The sequence below is a fragment of the Telmatherina bonti genome, assembly GCF_933228915.1.
Source record: "Telmatherina bonti genome assembly, chromosome: 4".
Taxonomy (NCBI): Eukaryota; Metazoa; Chordata; class Actinopteri; order Atheriniformes; family Telmatherinidae; genus Telmatherina; species Telmatherina bonti.
Genome location: NC_136622.1, coordinates 16618927 through 16640351, shown reverse-complemented (window position 1 = coordinate 16640351; position 21425 = coordinate 16618927).

The following is a 21425-nucleotide window of genomic DNA, read 5'->3' as shown; positions in this document are numbered from 1 at the left end:
TTCTTTTAACCAGCATTAAACAAAACACCTCAGCGCTTCTAAAAATAAGCTTAGTCTGAACTTACTGGGCTGTTGTTAATGTTGTTACTGTATTATTTTTAAATTATAATATAGTATACGCCAGTGATTATTAAAATGCATAGATAATATATATACGTTTTGACTACATAATTGTTGTATGGACCGAAAACTTTTTGATCCAGTTGTCGAAAATCGGCCACAATGGATCCAAAGTCATTGTTTTCACCGTAGGACAATTGGTATACTGACATATTTGCTACATATGTGGAGTTGGGTAGGGGAAAGTATTAACAAGTGGATGCTTTAACACATTTATTCCTTACTTCAACTAAAGATTATACCAATTTATGAGTAGTACACTATGTTTTGCTATGTTATGTTATGTTATGTTGATCAGTTCGTTTTCTTTCATATACAGCATGAAGCTATTTTATATACTTTTTTTGTGAATGTAACAACAGAATGGAGGTCTTGGTACATACCTGAAGGTCAATTTTAGGTTAAAATGTCTCACTTCGAGGTATTTCATTGAGTGCCCTATAAATGGTTAATTGGCGGGGCCACAGCTCTTTAACATGCATCAAGCTCCACTCTCCAGAACACGTTATGTTTGTACACTATGTATATTTGCAGAGAAGTTCTTTGCATGCATAATTTAAACAAGGAGATGCTAAAAACACACAAGACAGACGTCTTTGGATGATCGCTGGTAAGAAAAGATGTCTTACTAAAATACTGTCTTTACATTTTTGTTTTGGGATCCTTGCACACACTATCTTCATGCTCCTTACTTGTCATGAGTGGATGTTCATATGAACATAAGTGAGAGATGTTGTGGTTTGAGAATACATGCAAATTTGGCACAAAAAATAAGTAATTTTGTGACACCATACTCCTGGTTGGATTTGTCTGAAAGAACAAGTCATATTGATAATTTTTTCATTTATGGCAGACCTGTGACAGCACAGACTGCCTGTGTGCAATCTGTCCCAAAACTGATTGGGCAGAGAGCCATCAGTCATGTTGTCCCACAAACTTAAAGTTTGTGTTGATATGGTAAGAAAACAGTGTTCCTATGGTGTCATGGCAGCTGGTCTCTGACATTTCCCAGTACATGAAACTTTGCCTTCAATGTGGAGATAGCACGAGGGCTCGATTCAAATAATGCTGCAGCTGGGTTTTGGAGAACTACCTTGGAACTAGACTATTGCTGTTATTACAAGTTTGTAACAAGTTTGGGATAATGTATAATTACTGATGTATAAAGCAAAAAAGCTGAAGATGTCACTGAAATTAGTGGCAGCACATTCCAGCAGCAAGCAGATGCAAGCAGCATTCTTTCCAATCTGATGAAGTGTAAAAGAAATCCAAAGAAAAATAGTTTTGAAATTACATAAAACTGCAGAGAAAAGAATAATTGGGTGAAGATTAAAAAGAGCAAAAAAGTGGTAAGTGGTATTGTGCAGCCATATTGCATAATATGTCTCATGATGGATATGAACCTTCAACATCCAGAGTTATGCCCATTGTCATAATCACTAGACCTCCACCTCACATACACCTGTGAGTGTGGGAACAGACAAAGCTCCTCTATTGAGAAGAGGACAAATGTACCAAAGAGATTAATATTAGAATGGATGAAGTGGCACAAATGGTTAAAGAGTAGTTAAGTGCCAAAAGAGAAAAACAAGAAAACAGTAGTGTGAATGCGATGAATATGCAGGAAAGCAGCTTGAATGTCTTTCACATCAGGGGTTTTTGAGAGGAAAATAAAACTTTTTTCAATGAACTTTCAGACCATTTACTTGATATAAAGCACCATGTAAAATATTTTTTTTCATGACTGTATTTTTTTGTGATTGCAGTAAATGGTCTTGACATCATATTCTGGCAAAGAGATCTGACGACACATAGTGTTCAAGATTATATTTTAATACTTATATAATTCCTCCCGAGGGAGGGAATGTCTTGGGTGGTAGAGCCGCCTGTCGTGTGGCCCGGTGGTCAGCGGTTCCAGTCCTGCTCCCTGCACTGCTGCAGCTCCTTGTTCTCCACTGGCTGGTCCCAAGCTCAGATACATGCAGATGGTTGAGTCAGGCCAGGCATCCAGCATAAAACATGCAGTGACTTAATGTGGTGGCCCCATCAATAAGGGACAGCCAGAAGTACAACTGCAACTCATATAGTTCCTCCTGTGCACTCAGTGCAACAAACAGCTGATCTCAGTTAGAAACTTGATAGGCACAGTTCTTAGGTGGCTCCTGCAATCTTCATACAATAAATTTACATAAGTGTATAATGAGGTGTTAAAAAACCTTCCACAAGGCATTTTTTAAAATCGTTTGAGCAGATTAAAGCTTTTGCTGATTGTTATTTTGATTAGTCCCAATGTTTTTGTTGCATTTAGTGTTTTCATGCTGTGTTTTACATTTTGATAATCAGAAAAAATGAGTTTAAAAAAAAAAAGATTTACAATGAACCATTAGTTTTTTGTTTTGTTTGTTTTTTTATTGAATATTTTTTAGGGAAAAGGAAGGAAGATAAAGAAAGATGAGGGTAAAGACTTAAGAGTAAAGGATGAAGTAAAAAGACCCACTGAACACTAGAAAACTATCGTCTCTGTCATCATTGTGTGGCTGCACATTTCCATTGACTACACAGCTACACTTGCTGTCGGGACTACCTAACCGTATCTTTAGAGGTACAAAAGGTTATGACTAGGGTGTTACCCTTAAAGATACTGCTCTTGGACCCTAACAGCACAGTTTGTACCTTATAAAGACCAAAACTCCTCTGCAGGCTTTCTGGACTTTAGAAAGTACATACTGCACTGCTAAGAGTCCAGCTGCAGTATCTTTGAGGGTAACACCCCAGTCACAACCCTTTATACTCCCAAAGTACAATCAGGAACTTCCTGCAAGTGTAAACAACGATGACAGAGATCATCAAATGAGTTTAGGTGTCTTACAGACATATTTTAGACCTAGGTGTGCTCAGTGGGGGTAAAGAGAAGAGATAGAGGTAGAGAGGTTAATATAAGGACAAGATATATGACCTGTAATGATAAAAGGTCTGAGGAAGAAATTCCTCCATGATCTTAGAAGATTTGGAGGAGCTTGTAAGAGTTTCTTCCAGTTTGAAGAAAGAATTTCCTCCATGTCCAGCATGGAGAAAATAGTCTCTGATAGGTTTTTGGGGATCATTCTTCTGTTTTTATCAGGTTTTCCAGCTTTTCCATTCTTTTCTGTAAGCTCTCCATAGATGAGAGTTTACGTTTTTCTCTCCCTTCTATGGAATTTGTCAGAGATGATATTTTTCCTAGAAGCTGTGATTTTTCCCTCTGCCATTGCTGCTCCTGCTTTTCTAGTTCTCTTTTGAAGGAGTCTTCACTGTCTTCCTCCTCAACCAGGAGCGGGTGCTTGTGCATCTCCCAGCGATCTTTCTGCTCCTCGTAGTCTTCTTGGGTTTTGACCAGAGCAGCCTTTATTTTAGAAGTTTCCTCCTCTTGTTGGGCCAAGCAGGCCTCAGCTTTTGAGGCCCTTGCCCTTTCAGCAGTGAGAGCTGATTCCAGATGTCCGACTCTGATGGAGAAGTCTGCGTGTAGCTGGTTCTTCTTCCTGATTTCAGCGTAGAGGATGGCCGTCTCCTTCTCAGAAACAGATTGTTGAGATTTCATTTGTCTTTTAAGCTGCTCAACCTCAGTCATGAGAGCCATTTGCTCTTCGGTGGCATCATGTTTACCTTGAATTTGGATGTAAACATGGCTGAGTTCAGTCTTGACTTGGTCTGTTTCAAGTAGTAGCTCAGCTAAAGAAGCCTCAGCAGTTTCCCTTTTCTGTTTCTCTTCACATAATTCTGCTTTTAGTTTTTGCACCTGCTTGGAAGCTGATGAATGCATAATCTTACTTTTGTGAACCTGATCATGTAGTTCCTTTAGCTGATCCAGCAGGTAATTTTGTTCTCTCTGAAGAGCTAAAATCTTCTCATCCTTTGCAGCCAAGGTTTGGTGAAATTGTTGTTCAGGTATCATAAGTAGACCTGGGCTGTGAGAGATGTCCATTTCTTCAACATAGTTCATGTTGGACGATTGCTTACTTGCTGGTGTTTTGGCCAGAAGTTTTAGGATCGGATGTGGTTCTGCTGCGGATGATTCAGGTGATGATGCTGATGATGAAGAGACTGATTCAGGCTCTTGTTCTGCTGGTGGTGTTAGAACTACAGGTTCTGAAGGGACTTCAATGAGGACATCCGATCTTGGGTTCCTAGGTGGTATTAGGGGATCCTCTTGGTTCTTAGAATCCTTGCGGTTCTTAGATTCATTGCTTTCAGTGTTGTCACTATGATTTTCATGATCTTGAGATGATTTTGTCAGCAGTGTGGGAAAATGTCCACTTTTGACAGAAACGTCAGCGTTGGACTCCACTTTGTCCTGAAAATCTGATGGAACTTTATCAAGTTTTGGTAACTGAGGAAATTCCTCAAGATAATCCTCGTATGATTTCCCCATCGATTCCAAGTGCAGATCCCAGACAGGCTCCATAGATCTATTTTTCTTGGACTTCTTTCGTCGTTTCCTTTGAGCTTGATGATCTGTTGCACTTTGTTCTTCGACGAAAAACATTGTTTCTTGTGCACCTGGTGTTTCATTCTCAGAAAGTTTGGTGGAAGCCTGTATGGATTGCTCTGCAGGGATGGGAGCAAGCTTGTCAGGTTCAGTTGCTTGCTCTGAAGTTGCTCCAGATTGGTGTACCTGGTCTGCAACAGGTGTTTGGAAAACGTTGTCAGTTAACATCACAGATAAACCGTGATCAGGTTTTCTGACAGGAGGCTGCGCAGATGAAACGGTTTCAGGGAATGTTACTTCCTGGACCTTTGTTTTGTTTTCAGATGATATTTTCTCCATCTTAGCCTCTGTGTTGTCTGTCTGACTTCTGTCTATGTGATGTGCAGATGTCAGATTCTCTTCCTGATGACAGGACTGGTTTATGTTTTCAGGTGGTGAAACAGCTTCTTCAGTCACCGATGATACAAAACTGGACGTCTTCTCAAGCTGTGATTCACCCTCTTGGGTTAGAACCAATGGTTCTGCAGTGAGATCCACTGGTAATTTGGATTCTGGGCATCCAAATGTTATAGGTGGAATAATCAGGTTTCCAGATTGCTTTGATGGAGTTTCAGCAAAGTCTGGTTCCTGAAGAGACTCATTTGGAGCTTTAATTGGCACCTCAAAGATGGGGACCAAAGGTGTACGTTGCTTCACTTTCTTACCACATTTGACTTTTCTTTGATCTGTTCGTACACCCGTCTGCAAAATGGTATTATGCAGTTCCTTCTTGATGTGGTGGTCTGTCCCAGTCTGATTAAACGGCAGGTTTGTGTTTGCCAAAAGTTCTAAGGGAATCTCTGATCCTGTTCCTCCAAAGGTGATCTTTTGTGGATCCTCCAGCTTTTCAGATTTGGAACAAACCTCTCTGTCGTCTCTCTGGTTCTTGTCGGTGAGACATTCAGAGTATTTCTCAGCCTCATGGCGGGGCTGCTTTCGGTTCTCAAAAAGTTCCACAGGAAGTTCAGATCCTGGGGCTCCGAATGTAATCGGGAGATTCTTCAGGTCTTCAGATTTCTGTGATTGGTCGTCTGAAACCTTTAGTGCCTGAAAGGAACCTTTTGTGGGGTCAGATGGAACCTCAAAGATGGGTACCAAAGGGGTACAGCACCTTGCTTTCTTGTGTTGTTTACATTTCCTTTGATTTTCCTTTCCACTTGTCTGCACAGTGAAAATATGGAGTTCTCTGCTGTTGTCTTGATCTTTCTCAGTCTGATCAAAGGACACATTTATGTTTGCAATTATTTCAGGTGGAACTTCTGATCCCGGGCCACCAAAAGTTATCTTGTGGAGATTCTCTTGGTTGTCAGAATCCCTGCAAACATCGCTCTTTGTGTCGTCACTCTGACCTTCGTGATCTTGAGATGATTTTGTCAGCAGTGTGGGAAAATGTCCACTCTTGACAGAAGCGTCAGAGTTGGACTCCACTTTGTCCTGAAAAACTGATGGAACTTTATCCAATTTTGGTAACTGAGGAAATTCCTCTAGGTAATCCTCGTAGGATTTGTCCATCGATTCCAAGTGGAGCTCCCAGACAGGCTCCATAGATCTATTTTTCTTGGACTTCTTTCGTTGTTTCCTTTGAGCTTGATGATCTGTTGCACTTTGTTCTTCGATGAAAAACGTTGTTTCTTGTGCAGCTGGAGTTTCATTCTCCGACGCTTTGGTGGAAAGTTTTCCACGTTGGACTAGAACTTTTTCAAAGGTCTCCATAGTCAAAATCTCTTTCCAAAATCTAGATGCGTACTGAGATGCGAACCTGGATGTGTACCGAGATGCGTTCTCTAAACGGACTGACTTGATGACAAAAGCAACGAGATTTTATAGGGACTGTGATGTCACTTTATGATGTCATGAAACATCTTAGTGACAGTGTCTCATCAAAGCAGACTTGAGTTCCGTTTTTGCTTGAATCATTCTAGAATTGTTGCTAGGCTACAGCAATCTGGTCTCCACTCTTCCATTCAAGATCAGGAGACCAGATTGATGTTGCCAGGCAACAGCAGCAACTTAGTCAAATGCAGCCAAAGTTCTGAATCAGGAAACTTCCAACAGTGATAAAATGAAAAACGTGGCTGTGTCCGAATATCCATCCTTTTCCCCAACCCCCCATTTATTACATAGGGCCACACTATATACCACACTACATAGTGCACTCATTTTGTAGACAATTTGGACACAAAGCTGGCAATTTTCTCCATGTCGCAGATCATGTGACTGCAGACTGTCACCACAGGAACCACCACACATCGTTCCAAATCCAATCCAAACTTGTGAATAAAAAGAAAAAAAATCTTATTTTGAATTTTATTCTTTCTTTGTTGCATATCTGCTTTGACGTTTGTGTCACTTTGAGCTCCTGCCCGCAATGCATTGTGGTCTATATTGGGGATCCCAGTCCTGGTCCTTGAGGTCTGGTGTCCTGCAGGTTGTTTCAAGTGTCCCTGCTGCACCACACCTGATTCAAATCAGTGTGTATTTAGCAGATGTGCAGAGCTTGTTTGAGTCTGAGTCCGGTGTGTTACAGCAGGAACACTTGGAAAACCTGCTGGACACCAGTCCTTTAAAACCAGGTTTGCGGATCCCTGGTCTATATTGATCCGTCTAGTTACTACTGATGCTCACTCCTTTGGAGTCAAGTAATTTGATACAGTGTGAATGGAAGCAGCTTCAATAAAAAGTGAAGTTTCATCATGAATATAGGCACATCCCTGTGTGTACATGGATGTTGTGAGACACTGCCAATGTGACACAAGACAGGACGTTTTCCGCATTAATAGGGCTGCAATGTACTGGACACTGGAAACTGGTGGATTGAGACTCTTCCGCATTAAGCTCCGCCTCCTACCACTGCGCTACATCGGGAGCGCGCACCGCACCTGCTTTTGTCGTCATTGTAACATCTCATAAACAGAAGGATTAGGCTCATATGAACTCAATAAAAAAAAAACAAAATACAATGTCAACACATAGCATACAGCCCTACATGTTGGAACCTGAATCAGACCCTGAAAACGAAGTGGAAAACAGCAACCCACAGCAACGAATGCAGCAGGATGTCTCTCTTTGGTAAACTCACCAGCCATCGTTTGAAATAACTTTATCCGACGTTTTCCACCCGCCTGATGTATTTGTACATGCCCTTGTTAACCAGTAGAAGGTAACCAATCATCGAACCTTATCCCCCGGGATGTCACAAGGATTTCGAAGTAGAAAAAACTCTAAAATGACGCGTTTTTCGTCGCCATGGAAACCGAACGAAGAGCCTGCTGGAACTCAAACTCAAACTCAAACATGCGTTTAGGTGATAAGAAACAGTGCCATTCACATGTCTGATGAGGATTCAACACTGTAATACTGTAGAAAGCTCAGAAAACTTAAAATACCATAATAGGACCCCTTTAAATAACATATGCTTCTTACATTACTCTGCACTGTTGCTGCAGGAAAACAGCTTGAATGTCTTTCACATCAGGGCTTTTTGAGAGTAAAATAAAACTTTTTAAAATAAACTTATCTGATTTAATCTTATTGTTAAAGAGCAAGGTTAAAAAGGATTGCATGGGTTCCACATCAACAGCTTTGGAATTATAGGAAACATTTGCAACACAAATTAGATTTCTTGTTCCTGCGGGCTCACAGCAGGTTTTCAGAAATCAAGACGGAAGTTGCTGATCAAGTATGAAATCACTCAAGAGCTCAGCTAACAGTATGACCAGGTTGTCAGATTGTCCTGCAGCCACTTCCCCAATCTGCATGTTGTTCCTAACTTTCCCTTTAGTCCAAATCTATAGAGATGACAGTATCTTTGTGCTAAATATTTATGCTGTTTACGTTGGATACATTTTTCACAGCATTACACCATGCTGTTTTGTGCAATTATGACTTTTTTTGTGTGGTTTTTATTTTAACATGCCGTTTTATTTTTGTATTCATGAAGCTGCTGCACACCTGCATTTCCTTCTGCATCGGGAAAATACATATCTATCCATCTACCTATGTTCATATTTTTAATGCCACTACTAATACCTGTAAAGATCCAATGTAAAAAGAAGCTAATGTGCTATTTTTCATTTATATTTTTAAAAAAATATTTTTCTTCACAATGCAGTGCGAAAAAAAGCCACAATATGAATGATTCGTTTATTTAACAGTGATTCTGGATTAAAATTTGTGAATAAAGCTGAACGCTGGGATGAATACCCTCGCACTGATGGCAACACTCAACCTACTACTGCCTCCCCTGGTGACGCCTCCCCCCCCCCCCAATTCTGTGCTTGCCCTTACCATCACCCTGACCAAGTTTTGTGGAGATCAAATGTTAAATTTGAGAGAAGAAGAAAAAATGTTTGCATTTCAGTAGGCCTTCACACCGCCTTCGGTGATCCGGGTTAATTATGAGTGGCTTTAGAACATACACAAAGTGCTCAAATGCACTCAACAAAAATATAAATGCAACACTTTTGTGTTTGGTCCCATTTGTTCTGAGCTGCACTCAGAGATCCCCCAGCCCCACCCCTCAGCCCCCCCAATAAAGCAAAACTGCACATTTTAGAGTTGCCTTTTATTGTTATCGGCCTAAAATCACACCTCTGCAATAATCATGCTGTCAACTCAGCATCTCGATAGGCCACACCTGTGAGGTGGGATGGATTATCTCGGCAAAGGAGAAGTGCTCACCGACAGACTTGGACAGATTTGTGAACACTAATTAAAGGAAATGTTATTTTGTGTATGTAGAAAAAGTTTTAGATCTTTGAGTGCAGCTCATGAGAAACGGGAGCAAACACAAGAGTGTTGCATCTATGTATTTTGTTCAGTGTAAGAGAGGAAGAGTTCTCTGACGATGCCTATGGTTTGCTTCTCCACTCCTACTACAAAGACTCATATATTAATGTAGTTTCTACGTTTCTATGTGTAGGAGGTGAAACCAGGGAATTTATCATGTAATCGTGTGTATATTGAAATGTGATCAAGTTTGTAGAAAAATCTAAAGAAATATCAGGATTTCGGTTCGATTGAATTTTTTTTCTCTATCACCTGAACTTGGGGTAAAGAAAACACTCAGACATCATAAATAAGGAAGATTAAATGGTTCCCTTCCTAAATATCTCCACCAGGAGAACCAGTTGACCACCAGTGTGACGATTCTTATCCTGAAACAAACCCCGCTTGCCAGGCAGAGGTCCGCATTGGGTCTGCTGGAACAGCAGCAGCCATAGCTTTCCTCCTGGATTCAAGACAGTAAGCTGACCAGTTCATGGAGAGGGGGCAGGAATATCTAGGGGAGTGTTTTTCAACCTTTTCTGAGCCAAGGCAACTTTTTTTTCACTGAAAAATCACAAAGCACACCACAAACCAAAATGTTTTTTTTTTTTTTTTTTAAAGCCCATATTGTTAATTTAAAGTCCATCTTGTCAAAACCTGGATGAACACAGAGCTGCTTCTTAGACAATTAGGTGAATTTGGGTGATTTCTCAGGGGACACCTGATAATCTCTCGCGACATACTACTGTGCCACGGCACAGTGGTTGAAAAACAGTGCCATAACATTAAATATGCTAATGAGTACAGGGCCGTGGGTACGATGCTGGAGAGTAAACTCTTGATATTTTACACATACGCTTAACTCACGGTTCAGAACAGAACAGGAGCATCAAAGCAGGATTAAAAATAATCAAACAAGCCATCCAGAAGGCCAATGCACAGCAACTGCTACAGAAACTGCTACAGTAAGAAATGTGTACTGAAACCCAACAATTTTCTGCAGAAGAGCATCCAGCAGAGTTAAAGAAGGGAAAAGAACTAGAAACGTTCTTGCTGCAGTGCAGTCTTTCCTAACACTCGCTGCCATCGGGCTGTCGTCCTTTGTAAAACAAGTGTAGGTGGAAAGAAGGCAATAATATAATAATAATAATATTAATATTATTGATAATATCATGACAGTCTCCACTACTGTGAGTCTATGTATAAGTCTATGTATATCCTCCGCTGCCCTGGGACAGACAATGTGTCGAGCAGTTTTTTTGGCCACCTCGGATGAGGACACGTCGCCAGCATAGAAATCAGTAGGATTTGTGTTCTGATGGCTGCATCATCACTGGAGAACTTTTCCTGCAACAGCGATGCGATTTGGTGGAAATTTCTGAGCCTGTTATCAAACTGTTCCATCAGTTTGTCAGAGAAAAATCACTTCTAAAATGTTTGTTTTTTAGATCCTATAACTTCATCCTCTGCCTGCTCGTAGTGGAAAGATTTTTTTTTTTCTCTTCACATCACGGTTATAAATAGGCAAATTGTTTTTAATGCTTTTATCCACTGTAAAGCACTTTCAGACCATTTATATAAAGCACCATGTAAAAAAAATTTCTTTTCATCATTATTGTATTCTATGATTGCAGCAAATGGTCTTGACATCATATTCTGGCAAAGAGATCTGACGACACATAGTGTTCAAGATTATATTTTAATACTTATATAATTCCTCCCGAGGGAGGGAATGTCTTGGGTGGTAGAGCCGCCTGTCGTGTGGCCCGGTGGTCAGCGGTTCCAGTCCTGCTCCCTGCACTGCTGCAGCTCCTTGTTCTCCACTGGCTGGTCCCAAGCTCAGATACATGCAGATGGTTGAGTCAGGCCAGGCATCCAGCATAAAACATGCAGTGACTTAATGTGGTGGCCCCATCAATAAGGGACAGCCAGAAGTACAACTGCAACTCATATAGTTCCTCCTGTGCACTCAGTGCAACAAACAGCTGATCTCAGTTAGAAACTTGATAGGCACAGTTCTTAGGTGGCTCCTGCAATCTTCATACAATAAATTTACATAAGTGTATAATGAGGTGTTAAAAAACCTTCCACAAGGCATTTTTTTAAAATCGTTTGAGCAGATTAAAGCTTTTGCTGATTGTTATTTTGATTAGTCCCAATGTTTTTGTTGCATTTAGTGTTTTCATGCTGTGTTTTACATTTTGATAATCAGAAAAAATAAGTAAAAAAAAAAAAAAAAAGATTTACAATGAACCATTAGTTTTTTGTTTTGTTTGTTTTTTTATTGAATATTTTTTAGGGAAAAGGAAGGAAGATAAAGAAAGATGAGGGTAAAGACTTAAGAGTAAAGGATGAAGTAAAAAGACCCACTGAACACTAGAAAACTATCGTCTCTGTCATCATTGTGTGGCTGCACATTTCCATTGACTACACAGCTACACTTGCTGTCGGGACTACCTAACCGTATCTTTAGAGGTACAAAAGGTTATGACTAGGGTGTTACCCTTAAAGATACTGCTCTTGGACCCTAACAGCACAGTTTGTACCTTATAAAGACCGAAACTCCTCTGCAGGCTTTCTGGACTTTAGAAAGTACATACTGCACTGCTAAGAGTCCAGCTGCAGTATCTTTGAGGGTAACACCCCAGTCACAACCCTTTATACTCCCAAAGTACAATCAGGAACTTCCTGCAAGTGTAAACAACGATGACAGAGATCATCAAATGAGTTTAGGTGTCTTACAGACATATTTTAGACCTAGGTGTGCTCAGTGGGGGTAAAGAGAAGAGATAGAGGTAGAGAGGTTAATATAAGGACAAGATATATGACCTGTAATGATGATAGGTCTGAGGAAGAAATTCCTCCATGATCTTAGAAGATTTGGAGGAGTTTGGAGGAGCTTGTAAGAGTTTCTTCCAGTTTGAAGAAAGAATTTCCTCCATGTCCAGCATGGAGAAAATAGTCTCTGATAGGTTTTTGGGGATCATTCTTCTGTTTTTATCAGGTTTTCCAGCTTTTCCATTCTTTTCTGTAAGCTCTCCATAGATGAGAGTTTACGTTTTTCTCTCTCTTCTATGGAATTTGTCAGAGATGATATTTTTCCTAGAAGCTGTGATTTTTCCCTCTGCCATTGCTGCTCCTGCTTTTCTAGTTCTCTTTTGAAAGAGTCTTCACTGTCTTCCTCCTCAACCAGGAGCGGGTGCTTGTGCATCTCCCAGCGATCTTTCTGCTCCTCGTAGTCTTCTTGGGTTTTGACCAGAGCAGCCTTTATTTTAGAAGTTTCCTCCTCTTGTTGGGCCAAGCAGGCCTCAGCTTTTGAGGCCCTTGCCCTTTCAGCAGTGAGAGCTGATTCCAGATGTCCGACTCTGATGGAGAAGTCTGCGTGTAGCTGGTTCTTCTTCCTGATTTCAGCGTAGAGGATGGCCGTCTCCTTCTCAGAAACAGATTGTTGAGATTTCATTTGTCTTTTAAGCTGCTCAACCTCAGTCATGAGAGCCATTTGCTCTTCAGTGGCATCATGTTTACCTTGAATTTGGATGTAAACATGGCTGAGTTCAGTCTTGACTTGGTCTGTTTCAAGTTGTAGCTCAGCTAAAGAAGCCTCAGCAGTTTCCCTTTTCTGTTTCTCTTCACATAATTCTGCTTTTAGTTTTTGCACCTGCTTGGAAGCTGATGAATGCATAATCTTACTTTTGTGAACCTGATCATGTAGTTCCTTTAGCTGATCCAGCAGGTAATTTTGTTCTCTCTGAAGAGCTAAAATCTTCTCATCCTTTGCAGCCAAGGTTTGGTGAAATTGTTGTTCAGGTATCATAAGTAGACCTGGGCTGTGAGAGATGTCCATTTCTTCAACATAGTTCATGTTGGACGATTGCTTACTTGCTGGTGTTTTGGCCAGAAGTTTTAGGATCGGATGTGGTTCTGCTGCGGATGATTCAGGTGATGATGCTGATGATGAAGAGACTGATTCAGGCTCTTGTTCTGCTGGTGGTGTTAGAACTACAGGTTCTGAAGGGACTTCAATGAGGACATCCGATCTTGGGTTTCTAGGTGGTATTAGGGGATCCTCTTGGTTCTTAGAATCCTTGCGGTTCTTAGATTCATTGCTTTCAGTGTTGTCACTATGATTTTCATGATCTTGAGATGATTTTGTCAGCAGTGTGGGAAAATGTCCACTTTTGACAGAAACGTCAGCGTTGGACTCCACTTTGTCCTGAAAATCTGATGGAACTTTATCAAGTTTTGGTAACTGAGGAAATTCCTCAAGATAATCCTCGTATGATTTCCCCATCGATTCCAAGTGCAGATCCCAGACAGGCTCCATAGATCTATTTTTCTTGGACTTCTTTCGTCGTTTCCTTTGAGCTTGATGATCTGTTGCACTTTGTTCTTCGATGAAAAACATTGTTTCTTGTGCACCTGGTGTTTCATTCTCAGAAAGTTTGGTGGAAGCCTGTATGGATTGCTCTGCAGGGATGGGAGCAAGCTTGTCAGGTTCAGTTGCTTGCTCTGAAGTTGCTCCAGATTGGTGTACCTGGTCTGCAACAGGTGTTTGGAAAACGTTGTCAGTTAACATCACAGATAAACCGTGATCAGGTTTTCTGACAGGAGGCTGCGCAGATGAAACGGTTTCAGGGAATGTTACTTCCTGGACCTTTGTTTTGTTTTCAGATGATATTTTCTCCATCTTAGCCTCTGTGTTGTCTGTCTGACTTCTGTCTATGTGATGTGCAGATGTCAGATTCTCTTCCTGATGACAGGACTGGTTTATGTTTTCAGGTGGTGAAACAGCTTCTTCAGTCACCGACGATACAAAACTGGACGTCTTCTCAAGCTGTGATTCACCCTCTTGGGTTAGAACCAGTGGTTCTGCAGTGAGATCCACTGGTAATTTGGATTCTGGGCATCCAAATGTTATAGGTGGAATAATCAGGTTTCCAGATTGCTTTGATGGAGTTTCAGCAAAGTCTGGTTCCTGAAGAGACTCATTTGGAGCTTTAATTGGCACCTCAAAGATGGGGACCAAAGGTGTACGTTGCTTCACTTTCTTACCACATTTGACTTTTCTTTGATCTGTTCGTACACCCGTCTGCAAAATGGTACTATGCAGTTCCTTCTTGATGTGGTGGTCTGTCCCAGTCTGATTAAACGGCAGGTTTGTGTTTGCCAAAAGTTCTAAGGGAATCTCTGATCCTGTTCCTCCAAAGGTGATCTTCTGTGGATCCTCCAGCTTTTCAGATTTGGAACAAACCTCTCTGTCGTCTCTCTGGTTCTTGTCGGTGAGACATTCAGAGTATTTCTCAGCCTCATGGCGGGGCTGCTTTTGGTTCTCAAAAAGTTCCACAGGAAGTTCAGATCCTGGGGCTCCGAATGTAATCGGGAGATTCTTCAGGTCTTCAGATTTCTGTGATTGATCGTCTGAAACCTTTAGTGCCTGAAAGGAACCTTTTGTGGGGTCAGATGGAACCTCAAAGATGGGTACCAAAGGGGTACAGCACCTTGCTTTCTTGTGTTGTTTACATTTCCTTTGATTTTCCTTTCCACTTGTCTGCACAGTGAAAATATGGAGTTCTCTGCTGTTGTCTTGATCTTTCTCAGTCTGATCAAAGGACACATTTATGTTTGCAATTATTTCAGGTGGAACTTCTGATCCCGGGCCACCAAAAGTTATCTTGTGGAGATTCTCTTGGTTGTCAGAATCCCTGCAAACATCGCTCTTTGTGTCGTCACTCTGACCTTCGTGATCTTGAGATGATTTATTCAGCAGTGTGGGAAAATGTCCACTCTTGACAGAAGCGTCAGAGTTGGACTCCACTTTGTCCTGAAAAACTGATGGAACTTTATCCAATTTTGGTAACTGAGGAAATTCCTCTAGGTAATCCTCGTAGGATTTGTCCATCGATTCCAAGTGGAGCTCCCAGACAGGCTCCATAGATCTATTTTTCTTGGACTTCTTTCGTTGTTTCCTTTGAGCTTGATGATCTGTTGCACTTTGTTCTTCGATGAAAAGCGTTGTTTCTTGTGCAGCTGGAGTTTCATTCTCCGGTGCTTTGGTGGAAAGTTTTCCACGTTGGACTAGAACTTTTTCAAAGGTCTCCATAGTCAAAATCTCTTTCCAAAATCTAGATGCGTACTGAGATGCGAACCTGGATGTGTACCGAGATGCGTTCTCTAAACGGACTGACTTGATGACAAAAGCAACGAGATTTTATAGGGACTGTGATGTCACTTTATGATGTCATGAAACATCTTAGTGACAGTGTCTCATCAAAGCAGACTTGAGTTCCGTTTTTGCTTGAATCATTCTAGAATTGTTGCTAGGCTACAGCAATCTGGTCTCCACTCTTCCATTCAAGATCAGGACACCAGATTGATGTTGCCAGGCAACAGCAGCAACTTAGTCAAATGCAGCCAAAGTTCTGAATCAGGAAACTTCCAACAGTGATAAAATGAAAAACGTGGCTGTGTCCGAATATCCATCCTATTCCCCAACCTCCCATTTATTACATAGGGCCACACTATATACCACACTACATAGTGCACTCATTTTGTAGACAATTTGGACACAAAGCTGGCAATTTTCTCCATGTCGCAGATCATGTGACTGCAGACTGTCACCACAGGAACCACCACACATCGTTCCAAATCCAATCCAAACTTGTGAATAAAAAGAAAAAAAATCTTATTTTGAATTTTATTCTTTCTTTGTTGCATATCTGCTTTGACGTTTGTGTCACTTTGAGCTCCTGCCCGCAATGCATTGTGGTCTATATTGGGGATCCCAGTCCTGGTCCTTGAGGTCTGGTGTCCTGCAGGTTGTTTCAAGTGTCCCTGCTGCACCACACCTGATTCAAATCAGTGTGTATTTAGCAGATGTGCAGAGCTTGTTTGAGTCTGAGTCCGGTGTGTTACAGCAGGAACACTTGGAAAACCTGCTGGACACCAGTCCTTTAAAACCAGGTTTGCGGATCCCTGGTCTATATTGATCCGTCTAGTTACTACTGATGCTCACTCCTTTGGAGTCAAGTAATTTGATACAGTGTGAATGGAAGCAGCTTCAATAAAAAGTGAAGTTTCATCATGAATATAGGCACATCCCTGTGTGTACATGGATGTTGTGAGACACTGCCAATGTGACATAAGACAGGACGTTTTCAGCATTAATAGGGCTGCAATGTACTGGACACTGGAAACTGGTGGATTGAGACTCTTCCGCATTAAGCTCCGCCTCCTACCACTGCGCTACATCGGGAGCGCGCACCGCACCTGCTTTTGTCGTCATTGTAACATCTCATAAACAGAAGGATTAGGCTCATATGAACTCAATAAAAAAAACAAAATACAATGTCAACACATAGCAAACAGCCCTGCATGTTGGAACCTGAATCAGACCCTGAAAACGAAGTGGAAAACAGCAACCCACAGCAACGAATGCAGCAGGATGTCTCTCTTTGGTAAACTCACCAGCCATCGTTTGAAATAACTTTATCCGACGTTTTCCACCCGCCTGATGTATTTGTACATGCCCTTGTTAACCAGTAGAAGGTAACCAATCATCGAACCTTATCCCCCGGGATGTCACAAGGATTTCGAAGTAGAAAAAACTCTAAAATGACGCGTTTTTCGTCGCCATGGAAACCGAACGAAGAGCCTGCTGGAACTCAAACTCAAACTCAAACGTGCGTTTAGGTGATAAAAAACAGTGCCATTCACATGTCTGATGAGGATTCAACACTGTAATACTGTAGAAAGCTCAGAAAACTTAAAATACCATAATAGGACCCCTTTAAATAACATATGCTTCTTACATTACTCTGCACTGTTGCTGCAGGAAAACAGCTTGAATGTCTTTCACATCAGGGCTTTTTGAGAGTAAAATAAAACTTTTAAAAATAAACTTATCTGATTTAATCTTATTGTTAAAGAGCAAGGTTAAAAAGGATTGCATGGGTTCCACATCAACAGCTTTGGAATTATAGGAAACATTTGCAACACAAATTAGATTTCTTGTTCCTGCGGGCTCACAGCAGGTTTTCCGAAATCAAGACGGAAGTTGCTGATCAAGTATGAAATCACTCAAGAGCTCAGCTAACAGTATGACCAGGTTGTCAGATTGTCCTGCAGCCACCTCCCCAATCTGCATGTTGTTCCTAACTTTCCCTTTAGTCCAAATCTATAGAGATGACAGTATCTTTGTGCTAAATATTTATGCTGTTTACGTTGGATACATTTTTCACAGCATTACACCATGCTGTTTTGTGCAATTATGACTTTTTTTGTGTGGTTTTTATTTTAACATGCCGTTTTATTTTTGTATTCATGAAGCTGCTGCACACCTGCATTTCCTTCTGCATCGGGAAAATACATATCTATCCATCTACCTATGTTCATATTTTTAATGCCACTACTAATACCTGTAAAGATCCAATGTAAAAAGAAGCTAATGTGCTATTTTTCATTTATATTTTTTTAAAAATATTTTTCATCACAATGCAGTGGGAAAAAAAGCCACAATATGAATGATTCGTTTATTTAACAGTGATTCTGGATTAAAATTTGTGAATAAAGCTGAACGCTGGGATGAATACCCTCGCACTGATGGCAACACTCAACCTACTACTGCCTCCCCTGGTGACGCCCCCCCCCCCCCCCCCAATTCTGTGCTTGCCCTTACCATCACCCTGACCAAGTTTTGTGGAGATCAAATGTTAAATTTGAGAGAAGAAGAAAAAATGTTTGCATTTCAGTAGGCCTTCACACCGCCTTCGGTGATCCGGGTTAATTATGAGTGGCTTTAGAACATACACAAAGTGCTCAAATGCACTCAACAAAAATATAAATGCAACACTTTTGTGTTTGGTCCCATTTGTTCTGAGCTGCACTCAGAGATCCCCCAGCCCCACCCCTCAGCCCCCCCAATAAAGCAAAACTGCACATTTTAGAGTTGCCTTTTATTGTTATCGGCCTAAAATCACACCTCTGCAATAATCATGCTGTCAACTCAGCATCTCGATAGGCCACACCTGTGAGGTGGGATGGATTATCTCGGCAAAGGAGAAGTGCTCACCGACAGACTTGGACAGATTTGTGAACACTAATTAAAGGAAATGTTATTTTGTGTATGTAGAAAAAGTTTTAGATCTTTGAGTGCAGCTCATGAGAAACGGGAGCAAACACAAGAGTGTTGCATCTATGTATTTTGTTCAGTGTAAGAGAGGAAGAGTTCTCTGACAATGCCTATGGTTTGCTTCTCCACTCCTACTACAAAGACTCATATATTAATGTAGTTTCTACGTTTCTATGTGTAGGAGGTGAAACCAGGGAATTTATCATGTAATCGTGTGTATATTGAAATGTGATCAAGTTTGTAGAAAAATCTAAAGAAATATCAGGATTTCGGTTCGATTGAATTTTTTTTCTCTATCACCTGAACTTGGGGTAAAGAAAACACTCAGACATCATAAATAAGGAAGATTAAATGGTTCCCTTCCTAAATATCTCCACCAGGAGAACCAGTTGACCACCAGTGTGACGATTCTTATCCTGAAACAAACCCCGCTTGCCAGGCAGAGGTCCGCATTGGGTCTGCTGGAACAGCAGCAGCCATAGCTTTCCTCCTGGATTCAAGACAGTAAGCTGACCAGTTCATGGAGAGGGGGCAGGAATATCTAGGGGAGTGTTTTTCAACCTTTTCTGAGCCAAGGCAACTTTTTTTTCACTGAAAAATCACAAAGCACACCACAAACCAAAATGTTTTTTTTTTTTTTTTTTTTAAAGCCCATATTGTTAATTTAAAGTCCATCTTGTCAAAACCTGGATGAACACAGAGCTGCTTCTTAGACAATTAGGTGAATTTGGGTGATTTCTCAGGGGACACCTGATAATCTCTCGCGACATACTACTGTGCCACGGCACAGTGGTTGAAAAACAGTGCCATAACATTAAATATGCTAATGAGTACAGGGCCGTGGGTACGATGCTGGAGAGTAAACTCTTGATATTTTACACATACGCTTAACTCACGGTTCAGAACAGAACAGGAGCATCAAAGCAGGATTAAAAATAATCAAACAAGCCATCCAGAAGGCCAATGCACAGCAACTGCTACAGAAACTGCTACAGTAAGAAATGTGTACTGAAACCCAACAATTTTCTGCAGAAGAGCATCCAGCAGAGTTAAAGAAGGGAAAAGAACCAGAAACGTTCTTGCTGCAGTGCAGTCTTTCCTAACACTCGCTGCCATCGGGCTGTCGTCCTTTGTAAAACAAGTGTAGGTGGAAAGAAGGCAATAATATAATAATAATAATATTAATATTATTGATAATATCATGACAGTCTCCACTACTGTGAGTCTATGTATAAGTCTATGTATATCCTCCGCTGCCCTGGGACAGACAATGTGTCGAGCAGTTGTTTTGGCCACCTCGGATGAGGACACGTCGCCAGCATAGAAATCAGTAGGATTTGTGTTCTGATGGCTGCATCATCACTGGAGAACTTTTCCTGCAACAGCGATGCGATTTGGTGGAAATTTCTGAGCCTGTTATCAAACTGTTCCATCAGTTTGTCAGAGAAAAATCACTTCTAAAATGTTTGTTTTTTAGATCCTATAACTTCATCCTCTGCCTGCTCGTAGTGGAAAGATTTTTTTTTTTCTCTTCACATCACGGTTATAAATAGGCAAATTGTTTTTAATGCTTTTATCCACTGTAAAGCACTTTCAGACCATTTATATAAAGCACCATGTAAAAAAATTTTCTTTTCATCATTATTGTATTCTATGATTGCAGCAAATGGTCTTGACATCATATTCTGGCAAAGAGATCTGACGACACATAGTGTTCAAGATTATATTTTAATACTTATATAATTCCTCCCGAGGGAGGGAATGTCTTGGGTGGTAGAGCCGCCTGTCGTGTGGCCCGGTGGTCAGCGGTTCCAGTCCTGCTCCCTGCACTGCTGCAGCTCCTTGTTCTCCACTGGCTGGTCCCAAGCTCAGATACATGCAGATGGTTGAGTCAGGCCAGGCATCCAGCATAAAACATGCAGTGACTTAATGTGGTGGCCCCATCAATAAGGGACAGCCAGAAGTACAACTGCAACTCATATAGTTCCTCCTGTGCACTCAGTGCAACAAACAGCTGATCTCAGTTAGAAACTTGATAGGCACAGTTCTTAGGTGGCTCCTGCAATCTTCATACAATAAATTTACATAAGTGTATAATGAGGTGTTAAAAAACCTTCCACAAGGCATTTTTTAAAATCGTTTGAGCAGATTAAAGCTTTTGCTGATTGTTATTTTGATTAGACCCAATGTTTTTGTTGCATTTAGTGTTTTCATGCTGTGTTTTACATTTTGATAATCAGAAAAAATGAGTTTAAAAAAAAAAAAGATTTACAATGAACCATTAGTTTTTTGTTTTGTTTGTTTTTTTATTGAATATTTTTTAGGGAAAAGGAAGGAAGATAAAGAAAGATGAGGGTAAAGACTTAAGAGTAAAGGATGAAGTAAAAAGACCCACTGAACACTAGAAAACTATCGTCTCTGTCATCATTGTGTGGCTGCACATTTCCATTGACTACACAGCTACACTTGCTGTCGGGACTACCTAACCGTATCTTTAGAGGTACAAAAGGTTATGACTAGGGTGTTACCCTTAAAGATACTGCTCTTGGACCCTAACAGCACAGTTTGTACCTTATAAAGACCGAAACTCCTCTGCAGGCTTTCTGGACTTTAGAAAGTACATACTGCACTGCTAAGAGTCCAGCTGCAGTATCTTTGAGGGTAACACCCCAGTCACAACCCTTTATACTCCCAAAGTACAATCAGGAACTTCCTGCAAGTGTAAACAACGATGACAGAGATCATCAAATGAGTTTAGGTGTCTTACAGACATATTTTAGACCTAGGTGTGCTCAGTGGGGGTAAAGAGAAGAGATAGAGGTAGAGAGGTTAATATAAGGACAAGATATATGACCTGTAATGATAATAGGTCTGAGGAAGAAATTCCTCCATGATCTTAGAAGATTT